Source organism: Artibeus jamaicensis, unplaced genomic scaffold (assembly GCF_021234435.1).
Source record: "Artibeus jamaicensis isolate MK-2021 breed Jamaican fruit bat unplaced genomic scaffold, CSHL_Jam_final contig_519, whole genome shotgun sequence".
In the NCBI taxonomy this organism is placed as follows: Eukaryota; Metazoa; Chordata; class Mammalia; order Chiroptera; family Phyllostomidae; genus Artibeus; species Artibeus jamaicensis.
Window position 1 is genome coordinate 31,919,548 of NW_026521871.1, and position 21,828 is coordinate 31,941,375.

General features: G+C 37.3%; 1 protein-coding gene across 8 annotated transcripts in view; it reads right to left on the bottom strand.

Moving 5' to 3' along the window:
* The window catches only part of ANKRD28 (ankyrin repeat domain 28), a 201,318-nt gene that overhangs the window by 101,243 nt on the left and 78,247 nt on the right, over positions 1–21,828 (bottom strand). The window lies entirely within an intron of this gene.

The window sequence follows — 21,828 nt, forward strand, 5'->3', positions numbered from 1 at the left end:
TCATGATCTAAAAAACTCAGCAGATAAGGAGTAGAAGGGAGCTTCCTTATCCTGATAAAGGGCATTTACAAAAGTTACAGCTAATGATGAAAGACTAAGTACTTTCCTTCTCAGATCAGAAACAAGGCAAGGATGTCTACTATTGTAATTTGTATTCGTTCTCATATTGAAAGTCAAGTAAGTCAAGAAAAACAAATAAAAGGCATGCAAACTGGAAAGAAATAACACTGTTTCTATTCATAAATGGTATATGGTTTATCAAGAAAGTCCCTAGGAATCTATTCTTTTAAATCCTGGCATAAGGTTAGAAAAGTAGCTGAATGCAAAGTCTACATACAAAAAGCAAGCATAGAAATGTAACATTTCTGCATACTAGCCATTAACAATTGGAAATCAAAAATTTAAAAACTGTGCATTCCCAATGCAAAATAATGGGAAAAAAGAGAAATGCTTATGTGGAAACCTAACAAAACATTTCTGGATTTGCAAAACACTCATGAAAGAAATAAAACCTAAATAGAAATACCACATTCGTGGACTAGAAGACTCATTATTGCTAAGATGTCAGTTTGATCTATAGACTCAATGCAATCTAAATCAAAATTCCAGCAGGAGTCCTTGTAAATATTCACAACTTAAAATTTACATAGAAAGGAGGCAAAAAATTAGAACAGTCAAGCAATTTTGAAAGAAAAGAACAGAGTTAGATGTCTCATACTGTATGATTTCAAATATTACTATAAAACTGCAGTAATCAAGGCAGTGCGCCATGAGAAAAAGGAAAGGCCTGTCCATAGTAAGAGTCCAGAAATAAACACACACAAATAGGATCATTTGACTTTTGACAAAAGTATGCAAGAGATTAGATGGCAATACGATCTTTTCTTCCCCCTTTTTACTGAATTTATTGGAGTGACATTGGTTAATAAAGTAGATTTCAAGTGTACAATTCTACAACACATCATCTGTATATTGTGTTGTGTGTCCACCACCCCAAGTCAAGTCTCCTTCCATCACCATTTATCCCCGCTACACCTTCTTCTACCTCTCCCAACTCCCTTTTTTTTCCTGTAATTACCATACTGTTGTCTGTGTCTATGAGTAGTTGTTTGTTGTTAAATTAATCACTTTACCTTTTTCACCCAGCCCCACAATGCTCCTCCCCTCTGATAGTTCTGTCAGTTTGTTCTCCATAGTCTGTTTCTATTTTGCTTATTAGTTTATTGATTGGCTTATTTCACTTAGCATAACACACTCTAAGTCCATCCACAGTGTCACAAAGAGTAAAATTTCCCTTTTTATGGCCAAGTAATATTCCACTGAACCACTGAAATACACTCTTTAAAATAAACAGTCCTGGGTATTTGTACGCCAAAAATAAATAAACAAACATGGATCTATACTTAACATCTAATACAAAAATTAACTAAAAAAGGATCAGAGACCTAACTGCCAAATCTAAAATTTCAAAACTGACAGAACACAGATGAAAATATGTAGGTTAGTCAAAGAGTTCTTGGCTATAACACCAAAAGCACCATAAAGTTGATAAAGGAAACTTCATCAAAATGAAACATTGGTTCCCAGGAAGATAGTTAATTAAAAAGATAAAAAGACAAGGCATACCACTGGATAACACATTTGCAAATCACGTATCTGACAGAAAAATATGCATTCATAATATATAATAAACTCTCAAAACGCAAAACTTAAGAAAACAGCTCAACAAAAGATGGCCAATTAAACTGTGTTTGGAAAATTTATTTCGTACCCATTTGGAGGGAAAAAATATTACATCACATTATATGCCTAATTTAACTGTAAGTTTATTATAAAACTAAATGTAAGGAGCAGAATGATAAAGCTCTCAGAAACAAATATAGGATATTATTTTTACGACTTGACTAGGGAAAGACCTCTTAAACAAGACAGGAAAAGCATTAAACACAAAGAAAACACTGCATGATTTGACTACATTAAGACCTCATGTTCAATGACACAATAAAAAGTGAAAAGGCAACCTGGAATAGAAGATACAAAACTTTCATATCCAGACTATATAAAGACTGCTATAAATTAATTTTAAAAAAAAAAGAGAGAGCTAAAAAAATGGTCAAGATATTTCATAGGCACTTCATAAAAGAGGCTATATGAATGTTTTATGAACATATAAAAAAGATACTTGACACTGTTACCAAAAGAACTCAAGCTTCACAAATGCTAAGATACTATTACATACCAAACACAACAGTTAAATGATAGAAGTATGACAAAAACCAAGCACATGGTCCACGGACATGGACCCACAAAAATTCTCACACAGTGCTTATGGAAATGTAAATTGTTTAATAATATGATATCCTCTAGTAAGCTGAATATATACATAGCATGTATGCCAAAAATTCTATGCCTAGGCACATACCCTAAAGAAATGCATGCTCATGAGCAAAAGGACATGCTTATGAATTGGTCACAATACTCAAAAACTGGAAACAACCCAACTATCCATGAACAGTAGAACAGATGAACTGTGATGTATGCATTCAGTGGAACACTATGAATAATCTTTAGCTTTACATAACACAGATAAATTTTTAAAAGATGTTGTACAAAAGAAAGCAACACCCCTAAAATACATGTTATATGATTCATTAATTAAAAATATGCAGAGTCAAATTATATTGGTTAAGGAGAAATAATTAAGTGGCAAAATTTAAAAGAAAATGGACTGACAAGATGGCGGCAGAGTAAATGGAAGCTACACTAACTTCTCCCAGGACCAAACTGGAATTACAACTAAATTAAGGAAAAATCATCATGAAGAACCAACTAAACACCAGCTGGAGAGAATCCTTATAACCAAAAACAGACAAAAGAATCCACATCATCATATCGAGACTGATAGGAAGTGCAGAGGAGGTGTGAGAAGGCTGGCTGGGATCCCATGGGCGACAGCTGAAGATCTGGAGAGATATTTCAGAGGCTGGGGAGTTTCCATGAGAAGTGTGAGGTTTAAACCCTAAGCTGGGCTCACCAGCCTACAGCACCAGAACCTGGTAAGAAACCCAGGTAACACCTGGCTATGAAAAGCAGGGCTTCTGCCAGGAACAGACAGGTAGAAACTGAGAGAGCCTCTTAAAGGGGCCAACACACAAAATTTTTATTGTAGCCACTTATCCTGGACTCTGGTAGAGGGAGGGCAGAATGGACTAGAGATGCTTGAGTAGAGTTTGGGGCTGGTGGCTCTAGGGAGAGAACTAAAGGAATAGCTAGTTGCAAGAATCCCTATGCAGAGGGCATCTGTATTGGACAGAGCACTCCCCTCCAAGTGGCATCCGCCTGAGGGGAAACAATAGTTCCATTTACAGGAAAAACTCTTGCCCCACTCTGTGGAACTCAAACCAGGCTGCTAAGTATAGCTGGAGGTTATTTCAGTGATGAAGCCTAACGGCAAAAGCAGATCTCTGGGAGCTTTGAGATGTTCGCTGACCCTCCCCTGGGCCTAGTGCTGGTAAAAGCTGGCCTTAGTGTGCACCCTGGTTCTTTCTACACACAAACTGACCCAGAAGAGGGAGCCATAAGCTTTGGATCACCCATAGATACAAAGGAGTTGCCCAGGGCCAGTCACAGGGTCTGACACAGGTATGCACCAGAGTCTTTGCAAATCTACCAACTACATAGAAAGAAACACTACGAAGCAACCAAGACAGGAAAACAAAGAGACCCCAAATGAAAGACAACAGAGTTCTCAAAAGAAGAACTAAATGAAATGAAGGCAAGCAATTTATCAGATAAACAGTTTAGAGTAATGACCAGAAGGATACGCAACAGTATGAAAAAAGACGCAGAACAATAAAAAAGGACCAGTCTAAAATAAAGAATGCATCCAGCCAAGATGGAAGCGTAGGTAGATACACTTTGCCTCCTTACAGTACCAAAAAAACAACAAATATAAAATTAAAAACAAAAAACAAAATACCACCCCCCGAACTGCCAGAAAATCAAACTGTATGAAAGTCTGATGACCAAGGAGTTAAAGAAGAACATTCATCCAGACCAGTAGGAGGGGCACAGAGAGGCGCTGCAGGTGGAGAGGGCATGCAGCAAGGCAGCAGACGGGGGAGCGAGGAGGCAGTTGGTGGACCAAGTGGTCCCACATCTGCATGCAGATAAACCAAGAAGAACTGGGGTGCAGGGCAGACCAAGCAACCCAGGGTTCCAGTGCAGGGAAATGCCTCGAACACCTCTGACTGTAAAAACCTATGGTGGTTGAAGCAGCAGGAGAAACTCCCAGCCTCACAGGATGGTTTCATGGAGAGACCCCACAGGGTCCTAAAATGTACACAAACCCACCCACTGGGCATCAGCACCAGAAGGGCCTAATTTGCTTGTGGGTAGCAGAGGAAGTGAATGAAAGTCAGCCAAAAGGTAAGCAAGTGGCATTGTTCCCTCTCTGACCCCTCCCCAACATACAGCGCCATAACATAGCATGTGAGTTGCCCTGTCCTGGCGAATACCTAAAGGCCTGTCCCTTATTATTCGACAAAACAAACAAACAAACAAACAAACAAACAAAAAAAAAGACCCAAATGAAAGAAGAGATCAAAACTCCAGAAAAAATGCAATGAAGAGAGAGCCAACCTATAAAATGCAGAGTTCAAAACACTGATAACACAGATGGTCATAGAAATGGTTGAGTATGGTGACAAAAGTAGAGGGAAAAGTTAAGGCTATGAAAAGTGAAATAAAGGAAAACATACAGGGAACCAACAGAGAAGGAAAGGAAACTGTGAGTCAAATAAAATGTTGGGAAATGAAGGAAGAAATAAACAACAAACCAGAATAGAATGATGAAACATGAATTTAAAAAAAAATGATGAGAGGCTTAGGAACCTCCAGGACAACTTTAAATGTTCCAACATTTGAATAGTTAAGGATGTGGGAAGGAGAAGAGGAAGAGCAAGAAATTGAAAACTTGGTTGAAAAAATAAGGAAGGAGAACTTTCCCCAATCTGGTGAAGGAAATAGATTTCCAGGGAGTCTAGGAAGCTCAGAGCCCCAAAGAAGTTGGAGCCAAGGCACATCAGTTATATTATCCAAGACTAAAGATAAGGAGAGAATCTTAAAAGCACCAAGAGAAAAGGAGACAGTTACCTACAAAGGAGTTCCCATAAGACTGTCAGCTCATTTCTCAAAAAAAACCTTGCAGACAAGAAGGGGCTGGAAAGAAGTATTCCAAGTCATGAAAGGCAGGGACCTACACCCAAGATTACTCTATCCAGCAAAACTATTATTTACAATGGAAGGGCAATTAAAGTACTTCCCAGATAAGATCAAGTTAAAGGAGTTCACCATCACCAAACTCTTATTATATCAAATGTTAAAGGGTCTTACCTAAGAAAAAGATGATGATCAAAACTATGAACAATAAAATGACAACAAACTCACAAGCATCAACAACTGAGCCTAAAGAACAAAAACAAAAAACAAACTAAGCAAACAACTAGAATAGGAACAGAGTCACAGAAATGGAGATCACATGGAGGGTTAACAGTGGGGAGTGTGAGAGGGGAGAATGGGGGAAAAGGTGCAGGGAATGAGAAGCATAAATGGTAGGCACAAAATAGAAAGGGGGAGATTAAGAATAGTACAGAAAATGGAGAAGTCAAAGAACATATATGTATGACCCATGGACATGAACTAAGGTGGGGGAATGATGGTGGGAGAGGGGGTACAGGGTGGAGGGGAATAAAGGGGAGATAAAAATGGGTCAAATGTAATAGCATAATCAGTAAAACACATTTTTAAAAAGAAAATAAAGAATGCAATTATCTGAAATAAATAATACACTGAAAGGGATAAACAGTAAGTTAAATGAAGCAGAGGATCAAATCAATGAGAAGGACAAGGTAGGAAAGAACACAAGCAGAGCAGAAAAAGAAAAAAAATTAAAAGAAATGAGAACTTAAGAAACCTTTGGGACAACATGAAGCATAACTACATCTGCATCATGGGAACACCCTAGAGAAGTGAGTGAGCAAGGGATCAAGAACCCATTTGAAGAAATAATGTCTGCAACTTTCCCTAGTCTGGTGAAGGAAAAAACACACAAATCCAGGAAGTGCAGAAGGTACCAAATAAGATGGATTCAAAGGGGCCTACACCAAGACACATCATAATTAAAATGGTAAAGCTTAAAGACAACTAGAGAATCCTAAAGGCCACAAGAGAAAAGCTGACAGTTTATCTACAAGGGAGCTCCAATCAGACAGTCTTCTGATTTCTATAAAAGAAAATGAAAAACAGAAAACAAATGAAAAAACCTTATGAAAGCAGATTATCAGTTACGTTGTGGAGTGGGAGGAAATCGTTCTGATCACAAAGTGAGCACAAATGGCACTTCTGAGGTGGGAGCAATGTTCTGTTTCTTGTTCTGGGTGGTGGACACACTGAACTAGTTTGTTATATTCTACATTTGTTTTACATATTTTAAGTGTGTTATATTTCATAATTTTAAAAAGATTAAAGGGAGAAAGACAGACATAAAAAGTTTGTTATTCCAAAATATCAATTAAAATACAGCTGAACTAAAAGTTTTGAATAGCATATCAAAAAGTGGCATAAGATAGGCTCTGACATGATATTTCAGTCTAAGAACAGTAGTTTTCTTTCTTGGCTTGGCAAGTTTTGTTCTAAACTACTACTCAAAGTGACAATGAAAATGCCACTTGGAAACTGGGGGGGAAAAAAAAAAGCTATTCACCATTGCACTCATGCCCTTCCCCCAACTGCCAATTTGGGTCTACTAAAAAATTAGGCATAAAAGTAGAAAGTTTATTACCAGAAATCTATGCAAAGCAATACTAAAAAAAAAAAAAACCCAAAACATTAATGTAATCTAGTTTTTATGTAAATAAAACTCAAAACCTTCACAATACCAACTTATCTTCCAAACTAGTAAGTTGACATATAGCATTTTGTAACTGACATTTTTTCTCATATACAAAAATAAATCTAAAATGATTAGTTGATTGTTTTTTTAGCTTCTACAAGACAACATATTTAAATCATTGTTTCTCTATAAAAACTACCAACAAAAAAGGGTACATTAGTTTGTAATACTTATGTAATTTACATATATTATGCAACAAGTAATCACATTAAGACATGAAAAAATATATCTCAAGGTTTAGCCCCTGTAATTTTATGAAAAATGTATATTTACTTAGCAATTAATGTGTTAATTATATCATTCACTTTCATAGTAATCTAAAATTATGTAATTCAAATGAAATAGAAAATATTTTTATATTTTTATTTACTGATTTGAGAAAGAGAGAGATTGATTTGTCATTCAACTTAGTTACGCATTCATTGGTTGCTTTTCATATGTGCCCTGACTGGGGACTGAACCCAAAACCTTGGAGTTTCAGAATAATGTTCTAACTAACTGAGTTACCTGGCCAGGGTTGGAAAATATTTTCTTTAGGAATACATGGTTTGGGGTGAGAAAGGACAAGAAGTGTCCCAAATCTGACCCTGGCTATTACAGGTACACACAATTAATTACCAATGTATCAGCTATTTACCGTATTTTGCTGTGTATAATGTGCACCTATTTTGTTTCTGGCTCAAACTTTCAGGAAAAAATCTTTTGTTTTAATTTTTAAATTCAATTATTTATTTATATTTTGATACTTGCTTTTGGTATTACAAAGGAATTTTAGCATTCATTTTTGAATATATTATGTACAAGAAATTTTATGTAACAAATAATTACAAAACACAAGAACAGATATATGGTATTTCAGGTACTACCCATGTATAATGTACACCCTTATTTTTCCCTCAAAAATTTGGGCAAACAAGTGTGCACCACATACATTGATATTTCTCTCCCTCTCTCCTTCCCTTCCCCTCTAAAGATAAATAAATAAAATGTTTTTCAAAAGTGTGTACCTACATGGCAAAATAAGGTAGACTTGCTTACGTGGAACACTGTTTAAGCAGCATAATCTGAAAAGTGAACCCCCTGTCTTCAAGCTCTATTCTCTCAGCTTTCTAGGCAGTCTTAACAATGGCTGTCAGTTCCAAGACTCCCTCTTCACTGGCCCTGTTTTCACTATTTCCTGTGTTGCTTTCATACTGTGTGTTCAACCTTGAACACTTCACTTCTATTCACTGTTAATGATTTAGACTTACTAAAGCCACATTCTAGTTTATCAGGGAAACTCTAATAGTAAAAACGTTAATTAAATGCCTTTTGAAGAACCAACTTCTGTCCCTGGGCATTGAGGGCAAGATGAAATTCATGTCCCTTGGGAGAGAATAGGGTAGGTTATGTCCCTTGAAAGCCATTGCTCTGACAGACCATCAACAGAATGCTGCAAATACGAAAGTTATTTCATAAGAGAACACTGTCTTTGTCCATAAGCATTTCAAGCACATTTGATTTAATTTCTTTTAGAAGAATTCACCCTTCCTGTGTCAAACTGGTTTCAATTGTCTAAAACAAGTACTGATGAAGAAGCAAGGCAAATGACTCTGGGAAGAAGTCAGTTCAGCTTAACTGCACTTTGCCAACTGACAGTTCCCGCCCACCAAACCAAAACCAAAACACACCCACCTACAAACAAAAAATACCCACATACAACATGACCAAACACTTGTAGATTATTAAGTTTCTAAAGTCAAGGACTGTCTTATTTTTGCTCATTCTTCTAATATTTTTAAATGGCTGCTACACACCATATAGTGGTCATAAATACAGAGAATAATTCAAACATATTAGATAAAATAATTCAATTTTACCTCCAGAGTTAAAATTACTAAAAATGACCCAAGTCAATTAATATGAGTGTTAAAAAGGACAAGTTCAGAGTATTATGAGCATCTATCTATGAGGCTGATGCAGAACTATCTGGGGGCTAGGAAAGGTATTCCCCAAAAAGAAATATGTAAGTCTTGTATTAGTTTTCTATTGCTGCATAACAAATTACCATAAGTTTAGCAGCTTAAAACAAGTCATTTATTAATTTACAGTTTTATAGGGCAGAAGTCCAGGCAAGGTGTTGGCTGGGTTCCCTGCTGAGAGTCTCTCATAAAGTTAAAGTCGAGGTGTCAGTGGGCTGTGTACTCATCTCTAGGCTCAGTCAGGCAAAATTCTGTTACTTGTCGTTGTGAGACTGAGGTTCCAGTTTTCCTTCCTTACTGTTAGCCAGAAATTGCCCCTGCTCCTACAGACTCTCCACAGTCCTTGCAGTGTGAATGCCCCTCCATCTTCAAACTCAGCAACAGAGAATCTGCCTCAGATTGAATCCTTTACTCTCTTTGTTTCTGACTCTAGATGGAGATTTAAAGAGTTCATGTAATTAGGTCAGGTCCATGCAGCTTTCCTCAAGTCAAATGAGCCAGATGTCATAAACTAATCACAAGCACACATCTGATCACATTATAGTACAGATACATGGGACATATAAGGGTGACCATCCTGCCTACCGTAAGTTGAAGAATAAACAAAAAATGAAGATGAGGAGAAGGCAGTTGGAGACAATGTGGGCACAACTGACATGCTGAGTCAGGAAAAGAGCATGGAAGAGCAGCGGTAAAAAAAGTATGTCTGACTGGTCTCTCCGGTTCCCAGCAAAGTAACTGGCACATATCTGTCAAGAGTATGAACCAACACACTAAATCATGCCACATTAAACTAGCAAGTATATATTTAAGAGCTTGTATACTTATACCTAACAAGAGAAAAAGTAGAAAACTTCTTACAATACTAAACCATTAGGCAGAATGGAGGGATGACAACACAGGGGAGATAAGATGGACAGGAAACCACACTGGGCATTCAGAAAACTGGGCTCTCGTGCTATCTCTGTTAAACCAAAGTGACCAAACACAGTAAGTTCTAAGGGCCTTAGTTTTTCCTTAACTATAAAAAAGATGATTTAATTTCTTGATCTCTAAGACTGAGATCCTAACTATCCTAAAAAATGGAAGGCATGGTTTTTACCTGGGGCAAATTCTATTTATAGAATCTAGGTATTAATTCATGTTGTAATCTAGATATTGCTCCATCAGTAGTAACATTAAAAAGACAAATTCACAGAGCACCCTAATTTAAATACTGAATTTACTTTCTTTTACAAATTTAGCAGTAATCAGATACTCTTAGACTAAAGCTTACTTGCTTTTCATAATTTAAAAAAACACCAAGAGCACACACCAATACCAGGTCCTACAAAATAAGAGGAAGTAAAGGTGATGCCATCTATAATTGGACAATTTTAATTACTGACCCAACAATTGTTTATAGAAAATATACAGAATTTCTATTTCAAGAATACTGTTGAACTATAATAGAAAACTGCCATTTCATAAAATGTGTGAAGTGTAAGTTAAAAATATTCAGTGGAATGCCATTCAGCCGTTTCAATGAATAAAATGCTTCTCAATGGCTTTTATAGAGGTACATATATTTTTAATAGGCATATTTCCCTGAGTTCCAACTGAGCTGACAGTCTGGGAAGAACACAGGAGGTTGAATTTTAGGGAGAAAATAGCAGAGGATAGAGGGTGGTACAAAGAGAAAATCCCGAAGAATTGCAGAATATCCGTTTGTGCACTCAGCTAAGTACTGAACAGCACAGATATATCTAAGACACTACCTGAGACTGGCAAAAAGAACTACCCCAAATAATTAAAGTATTTGTTTCTGAACCTTTTTCCCCTTATTACCCTGACCCAGGACCTTTCTAAAACAAAAATTTCCCCCCAATTACCTCAATGAAATTTTAACACCACTGCATACTTTACATGTGTAGCTTTGGCCTTTTGGCAGGTCACAAATCACTCTTAACGTGTAAGATTTCTTCACACACACACCTTTAAAAAAGGAATTTTTTGCTAAATTGGGGGGGATATCACCCCCAATGAGAATTCATAGATTAGAGGGAAGAGGGTTCTGTTCCCACAAGCTAGGCTGGAAAAGCTCATCACTCCTAGAGCACTGGGTAGAGAAACTAAGTGGCAGAGCATAATCAGCCTATTTTAAAATTAAATAACATAACATTTACAGTAGGAACAAAAGTTTTAAAAACATGAATTAAATCTTAGAAATAAAAGGCCATGCACAGTGGACTTACAAAAGTTGCTGAGAAATTAAAAATTACCAAAAACATGGAGAGATATTAATTTGTTCATGGATCTGAAATCTCGATATTGTTTAGATATTAATTTTTGCCAACATGATCTATATAGGTCAACACAATTCCAATTTCATTTTTTCTCTAGAAATTGACAAACTGATTCTAAACTCACATGTAAACAAAGACCGAGAATAGCGAAAACAATTTTGAAAAAGAAAGTGATTTCAAAAATTACAGTATTGTAACAGTATGACATTGGCATTAAGCTAGACAAATACATCGATGGAACATAACAAAGTCCATCAAATGATCCCTACATATATGGACAACTGACTGTTGCTAAAGGTACAAAGGCAATTCAATGAAGAAAAGCAGTATAGCCTTTTAAATCAGTATTTTAGTAACTGGATATATCATATATATAAAAGTAAACTCTGACCTGATTTAAACTCTGACCTTGCACCATACACAAATATTAACTCAAAAAAGATTATAGATCTAAATGTGATATTTAAAACTACAAAACTTCTAGCAGATACAAGAAAAATCTATGGAACATTCAGATAGATTTTTTTACACACAACACCTAACCAAGATCCATAAGAGAATGTGATAAACTGGGCATCATCAAAATTTAAAACTTATGCTTTTCAAAACAAGTCTTAAGGGGAGGAAAATACAGCCTCAGACTGAGAACTTGCATCCAGAATATGTCAAGAACTCTCAAAACTCCAGATAAGAAAAAGGAAACTCACAGAAACACTTGAGAAGACATTTCACCAGAGAAGATATACAGATTGCTAAGAAGCACATGAAAAGATGCTCAACATCATTAGTTATCACAAAAATGCAAATGAAAACTACAATGAAATACACTGTGAGATACACATCTCTTAAGCGTGTTTAAGATGGGAAAAGACTAATTATACCAAATACTGGGTGGATGTGGAAAAACTGGAATTCTCATATTCTGCTCATGGAAATATATAATGAATGGTACAACCACTTTGGAAACAATTGCAGTGTCTTAAAAAGTTAAACATACACCTACCATATGGTCAGACCATTTCACCACTAGGTAATTACTCAAGAAAAAGAAAAGCATATGTTCATACAAAAACTTGTATTAAAATGCTCACAGTAGCTTTATTTGTAATAGATGAAAAGAGGAAACGACTCAAATACCTATCAATCAGTTGACTAGTGGAAAAACAAATTGTGTATAAGTGATACGATGGAATACTGCTAATGTCATGTGCACTCTGTGCAACAGAAAGGAATTAGCTATAAACACATGCCACAACATGAATCTCAAAACTAGTGTGGCTTGAAAAGAGCTAGACAAAAGAAGGACATATTGTATAATTACATTTTTTAAAACTATAGAAAATACAAATGAATCTATAGTGACATAAAGCTGATGAGAAATTAGGAGCACATGAGACCTACCTATCAGGTTGTTTAATAACTTCGGCTCAGTCTGACATTTAGTACATAATTTATGACATTTTTGCTATACTTTTATGACTATCATTTTTATTCATATATAAGTATAACAAAATCACCATGATTATTTCTGAGTATACAAGATACTTGGTTCCTAGAAAAAATTCCATTGTGTGCCCAATGTTAATTTATATATATATATATATATATATATATATATATATATATATCCACTAATGTTGCCTCAAACAAAAAACATAGAGGACATTTAGTCAATTTGGAAAGTTGATAATATATTTAATAATTATTATAACTAAACATTCTAAAATTTCTGCTTGTGCACTGGAGCAGAATTTTTGTTTCCTGGGTAAAAACAACCCATTTATTACTAATTAGCAAGACTAATTTATTTAACCAGGGCTAGGAGGGGACCTGGTTAAATAAATTATGTCATATACACATACTCTAAAACTATGTGGCTATAAAGAATGAGGAAGCTCTCTATATATTAATATGGAGGATGAATTCCCAAAATACCCTGGGGATGAAAAAAAAAAAGATGAAGAACATATATATGCTAAGTAAGAAACTAAACATGAACAAGGGACTTCTGCCAGGATGGAGGTGGAGGTGGGAACACTTTGTATACTCGCACAACCAAATCTAAAAACAACAAAGTTTTAACAACAATAAACGCAACCAATCCACACAGAAAATCGAGTACGGAGTTCGAAAACAACGAACCACTCAGCTAAACCGGTGAGAGGGGTGAAGCCAGCAGCGGAGCTGGTCGGGCAAAAAAGATCCCCCAACCAGGGCAGTGCACAGGCAGCCAAGGGCGTGGATCCCAGGTGCAGGGTAGCTATGGGAGGACAAAAGGAAGAGGCACGGCTGGCTGTCTGCGGTCGGTCGCACATTTGCACGCAGATAAACCAATGAAGAGGCGAGCGTTGAGAAAGATCTCCCAGGCCCCGGTGGCTGGCCCAGGGCAGTGGGCTCACACATTTGCACTTGGATAAGCAGGCGGGGACGAGCAGTGAGGCAGACTGGGGAAGCAGAGAGGACCGTCACTGCTCCCTCTCTGCCCCTGCCCCCACATATACTGTCACAAACCAGCAACCTGGGTGGCCCCGCCCTGGTGAACACCCAAGGTGCCTCTCCTCATACGTAACAGGCATGGACAGATCAAAACGTGGCTCAAGAACTCAGAGGCCCAGAGCCAATAAATCTAAGCGATGAAGAAATAGCTAAACTTTCAGATGCACGGTTCAAAACACTGGTGATCAGGATGCTCACAGAACTGGTTGATTTTAGCCACAAATTAGAGGAACAAATGAAGGCTACACTAATGGAAATGAATGGTAATGCACAGGAAACCGATAGTAATGGAAAGGAAACTGGGACTCAAATCAAGGGAGCAGACCAGAAGGAAGGAAAAAACGACCAAACAGAAAAATATGAAGAAACAAGAATTTAAAAAAATGAGGAGAGGCTTAGGAACCTCCAGGACATCTTTAAACATTCCTACATCCAAATTATACGGGTACCAGAAGGGGAAGAGGAAGCACAACAAGTGGAAAAGTTATTTGAACAAATAATAAAAGAGAACTTCCCCATTCTGGGAAAGGAAATAGACTTCCAGGAAATCCAGGAAGCTCAGAAAGTCCCAAAGGAGTTGGACCCAAGAAGGAACACACCAAAGCACATCATAATTACATTAGCCAAGATTCAAATGAAGGAGAGAATCCGAGAAGCAGCAAGACATAAGGGGACAGTCACCTACAAAGGAGTTCCCATCAGACTGTCAGTGGATTTCTCAAAAGAGACCTTACAGGCAAGAAGGGGCTGGAAAGAAGTATTCCAAGTCATGGAATCCAAAGACCTACAACCAAGATTGCTCTATCCAGCAAAGCTTTCATTTAGAATGGAGGGGCAGATAAAGTGCTTCTCAGATAAGGCCAAATTCAAGGAGTTCATCATCACCAAGCCCTTATTATATGAAATGTTTAAGGGACTTACCTAAGAAAAAGAAGATAAAAAAGATGAACAGTGAAAGGACAGCAAACTCACAGTTATTAACAACCACACCTAAAACAAAAGCAAATTAAGTGGACAGCTAGATCAGGAGTGAACCATAGAAATGGAGATCACATTGAGGGTTAGCAACAGGGGAGTGGGAGAAGGAGAAGGGGGGAGAAGGTACAGAAAATAAGTAGCATAGACAGTAGATAGAAAATAGGGGGAGGGTAAGAATAGATTGGGAAATATAGAATCTAAAGAACTTGAGACACGTGTTCATGAACTAAAGGGGGGGAATGGTGGGGGAGGGGTATGCAGGGTGGAGGAGAACAGAGGGGGGAACAGAACAAATGTAATGGCATAATCAATAAAAAAATTTTAAAAAAAGAAACTAAACATGAACAAAATGCAAAAATGAGTCACCATCAGTTTCTAGCTTCAAAAGCAGCTGGTTCAAACTCATAGGTACAAACAGAATGGTGCTTACCACAGGGGAAACAGGGTCTCGGGAGGAGAATGAAGGAAAAGGGGGTCAAATACAAGGTGACCAAGAGAGACTAGACTTCAAGCGGGCAGCACACTATAGAGTATACTGATGCTGTACTATAAAGTTGTATACTGAAATTGATGTTTGTTCTTAACCAATGTTGCTCCAATAAGTTTAATTTTTTAAAAAACACAGCTAGTTTCATTAAATAGTACCTTCTTTGTTTCAGGACCACTACAAGAGCCATTTAGTCACAATGACAGAACATACCTTCAGTTATGGATCTTAGGGGAAACCTGAATATTGGCGAAGAAAATTTTTTAAATGTGAGGCTGAAATCTAGAAGCATTGGCAAGAATAAAGGAGAGGTGCCATTCCCAGACATGGAGAAACTACAGGGGAATTCTCTCTTGGGAGGAAGCTGACTTGGTTCTCTCTTCTTTACCGCCCTTTCTACTCTACATTACACGGAAGCCACCAAGAAGCTGGGTGGGTACACTTGAGATGAGGCTGGAGAGTTATGGGTTCCAATATCAACTTTTATGGATAGCTCAGAAGACCATGTAAACACATACAGTTCTAGGGCAGACACACAGAAGCTCAGTCAACCAAGTGAAGAGGTTTTAAGAACTTAGGAACATCAAATATTAGTGTATTGACAGCTAACAGAAGAGACATGACACATCCTACTAATTTCCATAAAAAACCAGAGAACACTGGGAAGGATGGAGTAGATAGAATTTAGGCAACCTGTGTAAACTTATGGCTCACTACTTAACATTAACTGCCAACAATATTACTATAATAAAAATTATCTACTTGTGTTATGTACCTATAAATGTATACATGTATATGTTTACATTTGCAGAGCACGTCATCTAAAAAGGAAAATCAATGTTATTTCAATAATCTCAGGAAGTTGTTTTTTTTAAATCCTCACCCAAGAATATGTTTATTGATTTTAGAAAGAGAAAAAGGGGAAGAGACAGAGAAAAAGAGAGAGAGAGAAACACTGATGTCACAGAGAAACATGGAGTAGGTGCCCCCCCATACACACTGCAACCGGGGACTGAACCAACAACCTAGGTTATGTGCCCTGCCTGGGAATCGAACCCACATTCTTTTGGTGTATGGGATGATGCTCTAACCAACAGAGCCACCTGGCCAGGGCAATCCTGGGAAGTACTTTTGGAAGTTCAGAAGATGTTAACAATTTGCGACACTACTTTGGCAAAACCAATCCCAAAATATTTTGAGCAATGTACATCTAAATTCAGAAGCCAATAAGTAAAATACATAAGGTAGCATTTTCAAAAACATTAAGTTATTGTAGGCAGGATCTGCTGACTAGCTCTTAAATCAATTCTCTCTGGGTTTAAAAAGGGTCACTCAGACTTCCGGCCAAGATGGAGGCGTAGGTGGAAACACTGTGCCTCCTCGCATAACCAAGTTTAAAGACAAAAAAGTTTTAGTAACAAAAACACAACCAAAACACAGCAAATTGAACTGTACAGATGTCTGACAACAACGAACCATTCAGCCAGACAGTTAAGAGGGGCGGAGTCAGCGGCTGGCGAAGCAGGGTCCCAGCAGGAAAAAGGGACCGACCCAAAATCATAGGCTGTGGTTGGCAGATCCCAGGTGTACGTGGCAACGGGCAGACCCACTGAGGGCACAGTGGCAGTTGGCTGACTGAGGTCACACATTCGCATGCAGATAAACCAGGCAAAGGAGCCAGCAGTGAGACGGACCATGCAGCTCAGGGCCCCAGTGCCAGGAATTAAAGCCTATGAGCACCAATTGGAAAAACTTTTGGGGGTCCAGATGCTGGGAGAGGCTCCCAGGCTCACAGAGACTTTGTTGGAGAGACCCACAGGGTCCTGGAGGGTGCACAAGCCCACACACCGAGGAGCCGGCACCAAGGGGGCCTGATTTGCTTGCAGGAAGCAGCAGAGGAGAACAAAATCCGAGAGAGAACAGAGCGCCATTACCCCTCTCTGACCCCGCCCCCACATACAGTGTCACAACCCAGTGTCTGGGTCACCCCGCCCTGGTGAACATCTAAGGCTCCGTCCCTCAAACGTAACAGGTGCAAACAGACCAAAACATTATGGCTCAAGAACAGCTCAAAGCCCCAGAACCAATACTTCTAAGTTACCAAGAAATAGCCAACCTATCAGATGCATAGTTCAAAAGCACGGGTGATCAGGATGCTCACAGAACTGGTTGATTTTAGTCACAAATTAGAGGAACAAATGAAGGCTACACTAAGTAAAATGAAGGGAAATGTACAGGAAACCAATAGTGATGGAAAGGAAACTGGGACTCAAATCGAGAGTGGACCAGAAGGAAGAAAAAAATGACCAAACAGAAAAGAATGAAGAAACAAAAATTTAAAAAAATGAGGAGAGGCTTAGGAACTTCCAGGACATCTTTAAACATTCCAACATCCGAATTATAGAGGTACTAGAATGGGAAGAGGAACAGCAACAAGTAGAAACCTTATCTGAACAAATAATAAAGTAGAACTTCCCCAGTCTGTCAAAGGAAATAGAATTCCAGGAAATCCAGGAAGCTCAGAGAGTCCCAAAGAAGTTGGACCCAGGAAGGAATACACCAAGGCACATCAAAATTACATTAGCCAAGATTAAAACTTTTTTTTAAAGATTTTATTTATTTATCTTTAGAGGGGACTGGGAAGGAGAGAGGGATAGCAATATCAATGTATGGTTGCTTCTGGTGCATCCCCTACTGGGAACTGGCCCCTGCTGGGAACTGGCCTGCAACCCACGAATGTGCCCCGACTGGGAATCGAACCGCAATCGTATGGTTTGCAGGCCCGCGCTCAATCCACTGAGCTACACCAGCCAGGGCTTACATTAGCCAAGATTAAAATGAAGGAGAGAATCCGAGAAGCAGCAAGACATAAGGGGACAGTCATCTACAAAGGAGTTCCCATCAGACTGTCAGTGGATTTCTCAAAAGAGACCTTACAGGCAAGAAGGGGCTGGAAAGAAGTATTCCAAGTCATGGAATCCAAAGACCTACAACCAAGATTGCTCTATCCAGCAAAGCTTTCATTTAGAATGAAAGGGCAGATAAAGTGCTTCTCAGATAAGGCCAAATTCAAGGAGTTCATCACCACCAAGCCCTTATTATTTGACATGTTAAAGGGACGTATCTAAGAAAAAGAAGATAAAAAAGATGAACAGTGAAAGGACAGCAAACTCACAGTTATTAACCACCACACCTAAAACAAAAGCAAACTAAGAGGACAGCTAGATCAGGAGTGAACCATAGAAATGAAGATCACATGGAGGGTTAGCAACAGGGGAGTGGGAGAAGGAGAAGGGGGGAGAAGGTACAGAGGATAAGTAGCATAGACGGTAGGTGGAAAATAGACAGGGGGGAGGGCAAGAATAGTATGGGAAATATAGAATCTAAAGAATTTGTGACACGTGGACATAAACTAAAGGGAGAAGAATGGTGGGGGAGGGGTGTGCAGGGTGGAGGGGAATGAAGGGGGGAAATAGAACAAATGTAATGGCATAATCAATAAAAAGAAAAAAAGAAATAAAAAAAAGAAACCTACACTTAGGATAGTCAGCATAAAAGTTAATTATACCAAATAAAGTTTTAAAATAAAATGAAAGAATCAAGAAAAAAAAAGGGTCACTCATAATCTATGTCTTTGTTTTAAACACGAAAAACAGCATTGGCTAAATTATAATTAACCCCAGTTGCACACTGTTTTAAATGACATTATTATCCAGCCAAAATGTATGGCACTAGGGAGGCTTGTGTATTCTCTCATTTGCAATGCCAAAATTTAATACCACTTGGCATATGAAAATTAGAATCACATTTGTATTAAAATTTAGAAAGTAGAGTTCCACAGAATATAAACGTAACTTTTAGAAATAAAAGTCCATTTCTGAATCATTACTGCTTTATGGCACTACCTGACATATGTCTCTTCAATTTACTTTTTTATTTCCCCAGTTACTGTCAAGTCTGACATGGGTTCAAATACCTGTTCTGCTATCTTTACTGATCCTGCAGATGCTTTTAACTTTTCTGAGTTTCAGTTTTATCACCTACTGGTGGAATGAAAATGTTAACCCACTAGCTTTACAAGATTCTTTTGGGAGTTAAATCAAGTAACATAAAAAGGTTTAGGCATCTTACTGTCTCTGAAATAAAATTCTATAATTAACAGCAATTTATATCACTCTGGATAGAGGAAAAACTTCTACTTATAGAAAATAATTTTCTTATGAATTCCGACTTTTACTCTGAAATGTTATTAATATCTTAGTTTAAATTATTTGAGGTCCAAAGCATGGTGTAAAGTTCTAATAAATCCTAGGAACTAGGAAAAGGCATTTAATTATTATTTTTATTATTTTAGTCACATCAATCTAAAAATACAAAACTGGGCAAAAGCAGGAGGTCATTCAAGGTCACTAGAATTTTTACAGTGTCCTCAATTTGGGGTGGGAAAACACCCGAAGGCCATTAATGTGACCCTCAAGGCCAGAATGTAATTTTAAAATAAAACAAAAGTGAATCTTAAAGTTAAATGGATTTGCTCAAGTAGTATAGCTAATAAGGTTAGGAAGATACAAGTACTTAGGTCTTTCAAGTTATATTTCAATTGTTTCACTACATATACACCACTCTGCCTTTAAACATTTTTGACTGTTTCACTTTTCTAGTTTACTATGCGCTTCTTCCACATCCAAGTGACTTTTATTTTTCCAAAAGTTTCCATTTTAACTGTTTACAGGTAATCAAAAGTCTTCTATTAGTTTGCCTATCCAAACAACTATTTTTCCTTATTCCTTTCTATGAACATGTCGTTTTTCTTTAGATATGGAATATAATCAGTGATGATAGGGCCCTATTCTCATCCTAGCAGATGAACCAGGTAGTGAACTATGATAAATCTAATAAGCAAAAGCTAATTCCATTCTACCTTTGCTAGTGAAATAGAGTGGGCTTGTAACTAATGGAACCTCAGGGGAAGTTTTATGGGGATTCTGAAAAAGATGTTTTTGCTTGATTTTGAAGAAAGAAAATGAAATGTATAGGGAGAGTCCCCTTACACTTTTTTTTGCTTTCTCATGAGTAGAGGGTCCAAGAGTCATCTCTTTAACATGAGGAGAAAGCCGAAAGTCTCACAGAGAAACTCACCCAGAGCTCTGACTTTACCATCTTTCCCAAATCACCTTGCTCTGGATTACAGTATCATACAAGCAATAAATCTGTAACTAGTCAGGAATCAGTTATTTGTGACTTAAAGCCACAAATATAAGACTCCAGTACTTTCCAGTGAAATCATCTTACCTTGCTTCTATAATAGATTTCCTTCTCAGACCAAATATTATGAAAGCATATTATTTTAAATTAAGAGTTTTGGTCAGAATCAATTAGGTATCTTACTAAAAAAATGGTATTAAATGTTTCACAGTATTCAAACCTTTAGGATATGACTAAAAAACTAATCTAACATAATAACAATATAATTAAACAGAATAAAACAAATCTGAACTCTTTAACCTATTCTAAAAAGTCATAAACAATGTTAAGTTTCAAAAAGTCAAATGTTATTCTCAAATATGTATTTAAATTTTAGAAAAACACCATTATCATACTTACATAAACCTTAAAATTATTTTATTACCTGTAAGAGTTGGTGGCTATTATATAACAGTATAAATTTTATTATACACATCTCTTAAAACGCCATCTGACTCCTTACCACAGAGAACAAAAACAGAAAAAGAAAAAAAATACATACCATCTTGAATTAGAAGAATGGCCAGGCCAAAGAGTTAACAAATCTTATAATTAATTATGGCAATACCCTGAACTACTGAGTCACAAGAGTAAAGGCCTAAAAGCAACTACGAAAAATTTTGTCAAAAACCGATGAATCACTGAAGGCAACCAAAGATTCACCTTCAAGAAGGGCTACCTTTTAGTTCTGACCCAAGTTTGAGAACGGGGGAACAAGCTATGAAGTGTTAAGAAACGGTTATTAAAAGTAAAGAAAGGAATCTACAAGTATAGGCTAAAATTCATATGTTAGGGAGCAGATAAGTAACCCACTAGCTATAACATAAATAATAGCTTCCAAGGCTATCACAGAAAAATAACTTATGCTTGAAAATGATTCTGAATAAAATATTTTAAATTTAGCATAATTTAATTAACATGGGAGAACAGCAGTGTTGGCTATAACAAGACTTGTAATGATGGACAAATCATCATCATAAGTAGGATTATAGTTCAAACTTTCTCACCAAGATAAGATTTGTCAGCACTATTTAAAACACACACACACACACACACACACACACACACACACACACACACACACAACTAGAGTCAAACAGAGCAGTAAACTGTTTCCCTCCTTTAAGGCGGTATTTTCTATCCTAAGAAAAGTAGACACTCCAGGATGTCTCCATTAGGTAAAGTGACCAAGCACTTCATTTAAACTAAAAAAATTAATGCACCTTTTAAAAATAAATACTTTTTATATCTACTTAACATTAAGTGGCCGCAATAATGTTATATGAAAGAATAGAAGATGGGAGTTCAAGATGAGCTTTCAGGGAGGGTTTTCTTAGAATTACCAGTCCTTTTCTAGGTCTTCTGTTTTAGTGTTACTATAGTGACTTTATGAATCATGACCTTCCCCCATCCCTCCATAATTCA